At 43.3% G+C, this 12226-nt stretch overlaps 1 protein-coding gene across 8 annotated transcripts in view; it reads right to left on the bottom strand.

The window, feature by feature from the left end:
- Positions 1–12226, bottom strand: part of ARHGEF9 (Cdc42 guanine nucleotide exchange factor 9) — a 319664-nt gene that overhangs the window by 119698 nt on the left and 187740 nt on the right. The gene's annotated exons all lie outside the window — the stretch shown is intronic.

Raw genomic sequence — 12226 nt, 5'->3', positions numbered from 1 at the left:
CCCTCCTGATTTACTTTTGGTAACTTATTTCCAAGGTTGCATTCTCAATGGGGATGGGCTAAGCTGTGAAGTTTTGATCCAGTTTTGAATTTTCCCCAAAGTTTGAAGGGGGTGCTCCAAATCCAAGATTCCATTTTGGACCCATCTCTTATCAGTACTGACTCCGTTTCCTGAGGGGAAGCATAACGAAGTAGGGCTGGTCAAAAACATTTGAACAAACGGTTGTTGTTTATGTTTGGGCTTTCTTTCTTTCTTGTTGAAAAATGGCCTCTTTTTTAAAACAAAAAATTTCACACACGAAAAAGCTGTTGAGTTTTCTAAAATGTTTGGTTTTCATAAAAACTTTTGTAACATTTTTTATTGAAAACACTGAAATGGCCATTGAAATTTTTCATTTATCAAAACAAAAAAGCTTTTCATAACTGAGCATAATGGTTTTGATAAAATACATTTTTTTAAAAAAAAAGGCAAGCACTTTCAAAATACCTAAAAATGGGTCCATTCTGAGTGCTGCAAAGTGGAAATAACTTACAAATTTAAATGTTTCCCTTATTTATTTTTACTGGCTCTAAATATGAGTATGGTAATTAATGTGATCCCACTGGTGTCACATACCTCCACTGTATCCATTCAGAGCTCTGTTTACAACACCATCTTGTCAAATTACTCTATATTTAAGAACACTTAATTAGTTATGGTTTTGCCAGAGATACTGAGCAATTCTAGTTAACATGACAGAATTTGCTGTATTGGTAAAACATGAACTAGAGCAATGCAACAGGTGGAAAATCCAGTGTCAATTCCTGAGGCCCTGTGCTTCTTATTAGTTTAATGGCCTCTGCCTTTAAGCCTGGCTGTGGCATCAGTATCCAGTTGGTGCTGTACAAAGTTGCAGCAGGAAATGCTTTCTCTGTGTATTGCATGCTGAAGTCTGCTGCTGTATATTCTTACTAAACTAGGACAGGCTAGTCAGTTATTTTCCCTCTCCTCGGACGACGATTGTTCCTAGTAAGATGTGGACTCTTACCCTGCTCTCAGGGAAGCAGGAAAGGACCAACTCCAGAACATTTTATCCAACTGCCTTAGATTTTAGTGATCTGGATAAAACTGGACCCAAATCTACACAAATTCAACACCCAACTGATGAGACTTTTCAAGAACAGAACCAACACTGTCCGGAAATAAAGACAGAGCTTTCCTTTACTTCTCTGCTTTCAACCAGCTCTTAGGACTGAAAAGGTAAGGACTAGTCACTCATCAACAGGGCATCCCCAATCAGTGCTTCGGACTGTCGCTATTCCCCAGCTCTCGCTCGTAACAACAGACCTTTTTTTTTTTTTTTTTGCTATAAATAACTCTAAAATGCCACAGAACAGAGGCAGGGTGCAAAAGTTCAGCTGCAGCCAGTTGAATGGATAGCGCTGAACATAGTTCCATTTACATTAAAGCCACGGCAGCTGAAAGCTTCAACATAGAGCCCTGCCAACTCATTTGTTTTCATCTGCCCGCTTTCCCTTCCCTCCCGAAGTGCTCATGCAGTATTGGGTTTGAGACGGGCACAATCCTGCTCCTGCTGAAGATAATGGCAAATCGCCTGTTGACTTTGATGGAAGTAGTATCAGGCCCATTTGTTGGTAAGCTTCCCCGCGTTGCTATCGCTATGCCAATGCACAGCAGTCCCAAACTTGCAGCACTCCCTGCTATTCCAGTCCTGGTCACCCATTGACCAATAGCCCTCCTCGTGCTGCCCAAACTCCAACTGCAACACTCATTATGATTCTGTATGTCAGTACACCTCTGTTCTGGCCTGCAACACCTCTGCTTTCTAAAAACTCTATAGGCCTCCTGATGGCTTCCAAGCTCATGTCACAGTGAAGCCATCAAGTCTCCCTTATTGAGCAGACTGAGCCCACCAAAACCTGTCAAGAACTAAAGCTGTATAAGAATCCATTGCAAACATTCAAATCCCTTGGTATTGTTCCAGCAATATTACTAGCAAAATTCTTCTCCTCTTGAATAAATATCCCATTATATTTGTCTTTAAATGTCTTTTCCACAACTTTCCAAATCCCTCTCATTGTACAGAAATATTCCCATCAAATCGCCTCCAAACTCTGGGGGAATGCTCATGACTTGAGCTAAAAGTTTGAGAAACTTTCCTTCACAGGCTGATGCCTTCCAAGTAATTCCTCTTTGATGTTAAATAATTCAAGGCCACTGGAAAGGTCAGAAATATAGCAAGCAGCAGAAAAACTGAATCAGGGCTGGACATGGGAGTTCTGGATTCCAAGACCCTGGTAGATTGCAAAGAGCAAGCACTGAAATGAGAGACTTGGGGTTGAAGACGACCATCTCTAGTCACAAGGCACAAATATTTGGATGCCTACACCCTAAATCCTAGGGGACATTGGTCTCAGTCCAATTGCATGCAGACAGGTGTCCAAAACCACAACCATAATTGGCACTAATCACCTCCCTCATTGGCATCCATTAGCCAAGATGCCAATGAACGAATGGACATGGACCTTTCATTGACCAAAGTTAGTCCTACAGAACAGGGTTCAGGAACTTTGCAAGGTAGGATAGAGGGTGCGTGAACCTCTTGCCTGACAGCTACCAGTATGTCTGTCTTCAGGATACACAGAACATTTCAGTTTCCAGGGCAAGACTCTAATATTTTTCTGTTACAAACTTAAACAAACCACTTGTGACACAGCTGAGCTAAAATATTCCCCCCACTATACCTTGTAAACTGTCTTTGTTTAAAAACGCAAAGTTTCCCTGCAAAACAGAAAGCAGGGTTAGTCACCAGTCTGGATTAGTCACCAACTTCCTTAAGGGGGCAGCAAGTTATTTGTAATTCATTTAAGCTCTTCAAAAGATCAAGATCAGATATTCCAAGTGACCTTCACCTATCTGGCTTCCTAACACTTAATTTAATAATGACTATGATATTATTTATTTTATTCTATCGTATTATAATTATATATATATTTAGAATCATCAGCTAAACAGGTCCATGGGATCATAAGGACTCCACTTTGATCACCTGTCCGGTGCCTTCCAGTCTCAATTCCCTCTAATATTAAATCAGGTCATTTTTTACCTTCTGGTTTTTCTGCAGAGATGCCATAGGAGCTGTGGAAAACTATCCCTTTCCATAGGAAGCCCTGAGACTCAAAGGTGGGTACCTCAGATGCAAGAGTCCTGTACCACACCTGTTGCCTTGGATTGGTTTTTATCTGAGCTAGGTTGTCAGGTCTTCGGGGCATCGTGTAATTCTGAAATGTTATATAAATAAGTAATAATAATAGTTAAATAAATAACTCTGGGCTAAAATCTGGTTCATATGGTGGTGTCAGCCCAGGTTTTTACAAATTCAACCCCATCACAAAGGGTTTAATTGTTCAATTTTCCAAAATCCCTGGTATGGTTGCTTGATAACAGAGAAACCATCAAAGCCACTAAATCTGATTCTTCTACCACTTGCACCACTTTGAAACCAGCGTCACTCCAGTGAAATTACTCCTGGTTCATACTAATGAAAAAGAGATCAGAATCAGCCTCTCTGGTTTCAGGGTAGGGGTGGCCTATCTTCCCTAGAAGACTCATGTCATGAGGGCATGAGGTGGTCATTCAAAGGCACACAAAGAATGGAGGGAACCCTCAGAAGTTTAGGGAGAGTCTGTTCATTCTTGGGTAATTGCCCAACCATTTCAATGCCTATCTAATCCAAACTGGATTCTTCCACTGCTAATCACAACCAAGTAACATCAATGGCATCATATTCAACACTGTAAAAAATTACCATTAACAACAAATAATCTGTAATAGACATGCACACGCTCCCCACCTGCTCATGCCCACAACCGTGCCCATCAAACCCATACACAAACCCATTGTACCCAAGTGTATTTTAACAGTTAATTAGGGTTGCCAACTTTCTAATTACACAAAAGCAAACATCTTTGCCCCATCCCTGCCCCGCCCCTTCCCTGAGGCCCCACCCCCCACTCACTCCAGCTCCCCACCCTCTGTCGCTTACTCTCCCCCACCCTCACTCACTTTCACTGGGCTGGGGTAGAGGGTTGGGGTTAGGGTTGGGGTGGCGTAGGGGAGGGGATATGGGGGCTGGGAGGGAGTTAAGGTGCGGGAGGTGGTTCAGACCTGGGGCAGGGGGTTGGTGTGTGGGTGGAAGTGCAGGGTATAGAAGGGAGTTAGGGTGCATGAGGGGGTTCAGAGCTGAGGCAGGGGGTTGGTGTGCGGGTGAAGGTGCAGGGTATGGAAGGGAGTTAGGGTGTGGGAGGGGGTTCAGAGCTGGGGCAGGGGGTTGGTGTGCGGGTGGAGGTGCAGGTTATGGAACGGAGTTAGGGTGTGGGAGGGGGTGTGGGCTCTGGCTGGGCGACACTTACCTCAGGCGGCTCCTGATCGGTGGTGCAGTGGGTCTAAGGCAGGCTCCCTGCCTACCCTGGCTCCACACTGCTCCTGGAAGCAGCCAGCATGTCCGGCCCCTAGGCGGAGGCACAGCCAGGCCACTGGCACCATCCCTGCAGCGCCCATTGGCCACAGTTCCTGGCCAATGGGAGCTGTGGAGCTGGCGTTTGGGGTGGGGACAGTGCGCAGATCTTGGCCACCCCTGCGTCTAGGGGCTGGACATGCCGGCCGCTTCCAGAAGCAGTACGGAGTCAGGGCAGGCAGGGACCCGTTGCACTGCCGACCGGATTTTTAACAGCAGTGCTTACCGGGGCCGCCAGGGTCCCTTTTCGACCAGGCATTCTGGGTAGAAAACTGGATGCCTGGTAACCCCACAGTTAATCCAATTTAATAATCTATCTCAGACACTGCTCTGGTTTTGGAGCCTTTAGATTGGGAGATCCAGATCTGCATCTGCAGTAAAAGGGTCCTCTTTCTTTGCCTGACAGCAAAACTCACTGCAAAAGCATCTGATTGCTCCAGATACCTGGCGCTTCTATTATCTCTTGTATTTTCATATTGAGTTGGCTTGGTCAGTTTCTAAAAAGCACTTAAATGGGAAAGATCTATGTACTGTTATTTCAATGGGAGGGATTTTTCCTTTCATAACTGATATGAAAAGACATCCTTCGGTGATGCATTAATTAGCCAGTTTCCCACACTGCCACCAACACGGATCAGCTCTTGTAGACCAAAAATACATAAGCACCTCTTCCAGAGACTTGGAACAAACCAGACAGTAACAGACTGCCAGAACAAAACATAGCTTTTCTATCAGGTGCCAGGAAAATTCTCTGCCACTCAGCCCTCCTCTTAGTGTGGGTATTTATTTATTTATTATTTAGATTTGGGCAATGTGCTCTGTCATGTCTCAGGTCCATACACAAAATATGCAAACATCTTTCACTGAGCCTTAATGACCACTCAATCCACACTCTATCAGACCAGTGGAAGAAGTGAATTCCAAGGCAGTGTATTTTCCACGGCGAAACCTTGGACAGTTAAATCCAAGGACTGCTATCTTGTGCACACACAACAGTTGCAAGACAGGTTCACAGGGTGAGAGGAGAGAGGTGACTCCCAGATAACTGGAACCTCAGCCAGCCACAGATTTATAGATCAAAATCAACACTTTAAAATGTACCCAGAAAGGAATTAGAAACAGCTCTGGTTGCAGGAAGACTGGTGCAATTATTTTCTGTTCAGCTAGTACCGCCTAACAGATGGGTTGCTGCATTCTGCGCTACAAGTCACTTTCTAGAGGACTTTAAGCAGAGCTCCACAAAAAGTGCATTAGAGTGATCCAGTCTAGAACAGGACAATGCAGAGGTCACTGTGCTGAGTTCAGGACCCAAAAGAAAACGTCGATTTAGGCTATGGCTACACTTGAAAATTCAAAGCGCTGCCGTGACCTCTCCCAGAGCTGCACGTAAACTGCCTTCTCATCGGATGTAGCTTGCAGCGGCACTGTTTACACTGAGGCTTTACAGCGCTGTATCTTGCAGCGCTCGGGAGGGTGTTTTTTTCATACCCTTGAGCAAGAAAATTGCAGTGCTGTAAAGTGCCAGTGTAGCCAAGGCCTTAGTCTGACATATGCAGTGTCTGTTGTAGCCATGTCGGTCCCAGGATATTAGAGTAAGAAGATGGGTGAGGTAATATCTTTTATTGGACCAACTTCTTTTGCTGAGAGAGACAAGCTTTCGAGCTTACGCAGAGTTCTTCTCAGGTCTGGCCAGGCCATGGCTACACTGGCGCTTTACAGCACTGCAACATTCGCGCTCAGGGATGTGAAAAAACACCCCCTTGAGCGCTGCAAGATACAGCGCTGTAAAGCCTCAGTGTAAACAGTGCTGCTGCAAGCTAATCCCGATGAGGAGCTGGAGTGCGTGCAGCGCTGGGAGAGCTCTCTCCCAGTGCTGGCACTGTGACCACACTCGCACTTCAAAGCGCTGCCACGGTACCGCTGCTGTGGCAGCGCTTTGAAGTTGCAAGTGTAGCCATACCTGGGAAAGGAGTGTCACAGCAAAATGCAAGGTGGAACGAATTGTTTAGCATAAGTAGTTAACACATAGTTCAGGGGACCATTCATGGTGAATTGGCCCATTAACACCCCTCCAGTCACATGGAGGAAAGGAAAGAGAGGGAAAGACAGCTGGGGTGGAAGGTTATTAGGGAGTTGTAGATTGTTGTAATAAGCCATAAATCCAGTGTCTCTATTCAGTCCATGATTTTTAATGTCTAGCAAAGTTACGAATTTAAGCTCCCAGGCTCGCCTATTGAAAGTGTTGTGCAGGTTTCCTTCGAGGATGAGGACTGATAGGTGAGATATAGTGAGTTCTTTGTGAAAAGTGTTCACCCACAGATGATATGGCGTTTGTCTTTTATCATTTTCCTGTGTGAGTTCATTTGAGAGCATAGTGGTTGTCTGGTTTCACCCACATAATTGCCATTGGAGCATTTAGTGCACTGGATGAGGTACATCACATGTTGTGATAGGCATGTGTAGTTCCCATGGATCTTGAAAAGATGTGTGTGTGTTGGAGGGGGGAGGTATTGATCATTGTATTGTGGAGGTATGTGCAGGTTTAGCATCTGTTTCTGGCAGGGTCTGGTGCCACTTTGAGTTGGTGTGTCCTGGTCTGTGGGTAGCTTGCTTCTGATGATGAGATTGCAGAAGTTGTTTGAAGGTCAGAAAAAGGGGTTCAGGAAAAAATTCTTTCAGGATGGGGTCCCCATCGACTATGGGTTGTAGTTGTTTGATGGTAACCTATACGGGTTCCAGTGTGGGGTGGCAGGTGACAGCTAGGAGTGTGCGGTCAGAGGGGAGTTGTTTCTCTGTTGAAGCAGGCTCTATTGGGATATCAATACTTTTGAAGATCTAAGCCCTAGTCCTTTGCTATAATTATTAGACTGACTCCCTCTCCTTAAAACTAGCAATGCTTTTAAAATATTAAATTGATGCAATGTAACCTTTTCTTTGTCTTAATTTAAAATTTTTCTGTCCATATTACATACCCAAACCCAATAGAACTGCACTAATGCAAGAAACCTGGAAAGTGAAACTGACTAAAAACAGGTAGTGAAATTGACCAAACCTAGTTTCACTGTACAAGCTGAATGAAATGCAAAGGTAAACAAATACCATTGATGATGAAAATATTAATTTTTAAAAATCCTTCCTTTACAGTGCACTAAGTGTTAATAACAGAGGCTTTAAAAAAGTATATTATATTAAACTGGTAATCTTCCTTCTACTTGTGCCTTGCAGAAAAATTTCTTCGGATTGTTTTTAGACACTACTGCCCATCCCCACTGATTATAAACATCTTAAAAGATCTATCAGCTCTCCACAAGATGGATTTTGTTTATTCTAACCAGGCACACAAGCAATGAAATCAGAGCAACACCAGCTCCCAAAGCTATGATGCTTCTGGGTTTATTGCTGCAGAGCTCAATGGCTATTGTTGAAAAGGTAGCTCTGTTTGCTGCCTAGTCTTTCCCAGCCCTGGGTGTTGGGAACAATACCAGATTGTGCAGGGCACAAGGGGCATCTTGCATACAAACCCAGGATAGTTCAGGGTGACACAACAAGGTAATTCTTTGATTAAAACCTGCAGGGAGTTTTCTGCCTTTTATTTTTTCAGTCATGTCTAATTCTACCCTTCTCAACTGTATTTCTAGAAAATCAGTGGTTATAGTTTATACTAAGAACTATAGCTTTTGTTGCTTTGATTAATTTCAAAACGTGTCTATTAGGAAGAGTTTCCTTCTCTGTTTTGTTTTATGTGCAACAAAAATACATGGTTCAATCATTATCCCATGCTCACAAGAACATGTGAACACACATCACCCAGTTCCACACTACCATTAAGACAAGCCTCTCGGTTTGCGTCCTTTCACTGTGTTCATTATACAGAGAAAGCAAACAGTTCGTCTTTAGCGGCAAATACAGATACTAGCCACAAGCAGTGGGGAGAGTGGGGAATAGTGCAGCCTACCAGGAGGATTAGCATATTAATAAACCAGGAACATACCATATTTAAACAAAAATGGGGGAAGGACAAGATTGGGAAGAGCTGGGGTGGATGGTCAGATGGGTGGGTGAGGAGCATATCGGATGCCTGCCAAACCTGTCAGTATGTCATTGGCTTTAGAAAACAACATGCCAGCCTCATGCACAAGGGAGACAAGCGTTTTGATTAAGACAGGCCAGAGCATAGGCTGTCCTCATTCCATCACCATTCCCAGTCCACACATACTAATAGCTGGGTTTGTTAGCTTTCCAAGAGCTAGCTGAACTCTTTCAGACGCCCACTCACTCTAACTGCACAAACACCCAGCTCAGCAGATTCTTCTCTTTTCTTCTTTGTCATTTTCTTATGAAAAGAAGGCCAAGAAAATGACAAGGAAAATCTCCATTCAATAGACTATCAACCCAGCTCCATATCGCGAGCTGGCATTTGAGGGCTTGTTCTACTGATCCCCAGGACGCACAAATGAAACCGATACACCAGCTAGGATGACTTAACCCATTTGGATGGAGAGTCACTGAGGGAAGGGGCAGCTCCAGCAATCCCCCTTAGAATGATAGAGCCCATTCCCACATACAGGCAGCTCTGTTCCTCATTAGATTTCACACCAAGTCTTTTCTTTTAATGCTTATTTTCTAACCACATTAGACACATTTATTATAGAATCACTGTCATTAGAAATAGAAGACACCTAGTATGCCATCTTAGGCACCCCCAACTCATCACTGGCTAATGCCTCTGTGTTCCCTACAGTACAGGCCCCATAAGTAATTATAACAATGCCTTTACCAGGGAGGACAGTTTGAATGACTGAGTCACATGTAATGATCATCTTACATAGTGTCTTAGCAGTTGCTGGAACATGATAACCGCATTCTAGTCCTTAACTGGAGCCCTCTCTCACTTGGAGAGTAAAATATGGATTTCTCTTGTCCCTCCTTGAGCCTAAAAAGGCACCAACATTGACTACTCATTAATAGATCGATCTTGAGGGCTACTTGGCACTAGCTCAATACCTGCAAGGGATCAGGTCTCAGGGCTAGGTGGTTTTGTAGAGAGTCAAATCACAAGTAGGTTCTCTAAAGAACTCATGTTCTCCAACTTCTCAAAACACCCATTGGAACTTCTGGAAGTAAAGGGCAGATTTGGTGAAATCCTACTTATTAAAGACCAGCATGAATATTTATTCTGGCCACTTTTCCAAAGTGGTATTGAGATGTGCATGTATAAGAAGCTGCACTTACACTACAAAACACAGAGTTTAGCAACACCATTCACAATGTATGAAAACCTACCGGAATCAGTGTATTCATCACTACTCTATAGTTGCTGTGGAACTTGTGACCTCTGCTTCGTATAGCAAATTCGGAGAATTCATTTAGAAAAAAGAAAACATGGAACTTGCACTGAGAAGGGGACGATAATACAGCAGAACCTTGATGATCTGAACCTCTTATCTTAAACAGGATAATTTCCTCTTCAGGTTTCAGATAAGTGATATTCAGATACATAAACAAACAGATGGCTTCTCTGCAACTGGAGATCAGCACTTCAGCTAAAGTGCTTTATCATTGGGTCTTCACTTGAGATCCAGCGCTATGCATTCTTGTCCTATTGAGCTCGTTGGGCTTGCAGACACTGGCTGACTGTCTATAATTGGCAGAAACGGCTAGCAGGCACCTCCAGTTACCCAAAGATTTTCTGCACCCTCTGAAGCCCTGAAGTAATTGGGGATCTCTAGAATAATGACCACAAACACAATAGTAACTGTACAGTAAACTGGAGTATTGTAGATCTTTACAAAATCAAACCACCATGTATGCTATTTTTAATAAAAGTGTTCACACATTTCACATTGCTGTCATCGTGATGGGCAAACCAATTCAGACATAATAAGAACCCTTTGCCACAGACTCAAATTGAATTTTTTTGAGGGGAAAAAAAGCTTAGCTGTATCAGCATGAACTTATAGGTTCTAGCAAGATCTGAATCCCAGAAGTGTCAGAGCCCCGCAAAAAGGCAATTCTTGTGCTATTTTTGACTTTAGACTCATAGACTCATAGACTCGTAGGTCAGAAGGGACCAATATGATAATCTAGTCTGACCTCCTGCACAAAGCAGGCCACAGAATCCTACTCATCCACTTTTATAACAACCCCTAACACAATGACATGAGTTATTGAAGTCCTCAAGAATTGTGGTTTAAGACCTCAAGCTGCAGAGGAATCCACAGCCAAGTGACCATGCCCACGCTGCAGAGGAAGGCCGAAAATCTCCAGGGCCCCTGCAATCCGCCACTGGAGGAAAAATTCCTTCCAGATTCCCAATATGGGCGATCAGGGGGTGGAGGGTGGATCTAAAGTCCCGGCAATTGTGGGGGCAGATGATCTCAGACAGCGGCAGGGGGGCGGCCCCCAGGGAAAAAAAAACAAGAAATTCTCTGCAAGTGAACTCAGGATCCATCCATTCCCAAATCCCCTCACAACCGATTGAGGGCGCTTAATCGTTGGTTTGATATTCCAGATTCAAAGTTGCCCAAATTAAATACTATCCTTCATATCATTCCCCTCCAGTGTTACGTGGCAGCTCTGGGTATAGATATCAGGTAGCACTCTCTTTTAAGCGGACGGAGAGTCGTGCTTGCCCATATTCTATCTACAGCTCGTTAGCGGGAAATGAGCCGTTAGATCTGCACGTGTTAATCTCGTCTATTTCCTCGCGTCCTTATTAAGGCTTTTAGAAAGCTCTCACGTAAGTGAATTTTCACACTGCTGCTTGTTCATGAAATTCTTTTCTTGAACTGGAATCATCATATAATTGCCCTTGAGTGGTAGCTCTGTTTATGCTTAAAGTTCCTGTTCTTTATAGATTGCCACCATTTTGTATAGACGTCAGCTTAGAATAGCTTAAGTCACACCTTACTCTGCTAATAGGGACACCTAATAGGAAGTTCACGTTGATTCAACATTAAGATTTCTATATAAAGGGGTGGGCATATCGAAATTATTTATAACGTATCAAAATTAATGGGCAGAGAGGTGCTAGGCTAAATCTTTAACTGAGGCGAATGGGTTATATAGCACTTGCTCGTCTTTTCTGCACATGAATGACTGATCTATTCACTTTATAGACAAAAACATAATTTGGTATTTATTATATATAAATTTAGCTGTGAATGTTGACTCTTTGTTACACTCAATAGATAGGCATGAGGCTGTGCACTATAGAATATTTTTCTTTTTCATTAAAAGTTTACTGATACTTGTGTTCTGAGAGATGTTAACTTTCTTTTTCCTTTAACTTAGGAACAGCCTTGTTGCACAGGGTTCTTTGGGCACTGATCTTGGGTGTGGATGCACTTTAAAGTTTCGATAGAGCAGTCTCTTTCGTGATTAATATTCTGTCTCTCAAAAGGTTTTCGCCAGGCCGTTGCCTTGAGAAACACTTGCATTTGCAGAATGTCGTACTTCTTTCCACTGGTGTTGATAGAGTGTGTGTGGACTATTGACTTAGTTTTTTTGTGTCATCGCTCATGTGTAGAGAAGGTAATGTGTTGTCTGTGTGCAGTTGACTAGTTTGCGGTGTTCATGAGGTTACTGAGACATTGTACATGTATAGTACAGATTATATCACACCAAAATGTTATACCTCTAATTGACATTATCTCTCACCTCTACTACTAATAGCGCATGGTTCTGAGGAAAGATTGCCTCTCTCATATT

Source organism: Chelonoidis abingdonii, chromosome 8 (assembly GCF_003597395.2).
Source record: "Chelonoidis abingdonii isolate Lonesome George chromosome 8, CheloAbing_2.0, whole genome shotgun sequence".
Taxonomy (NCBI): Eukaryota; Metazoa; Chordata; order Testudines; family Testudinidae; genus Chelonoidis; species Chelonoidis abingdonii.
Note: the sequence above shows the minus strand (reverse complement) of the source record. Positions and strands in the feature narration are given on the sequence as shown.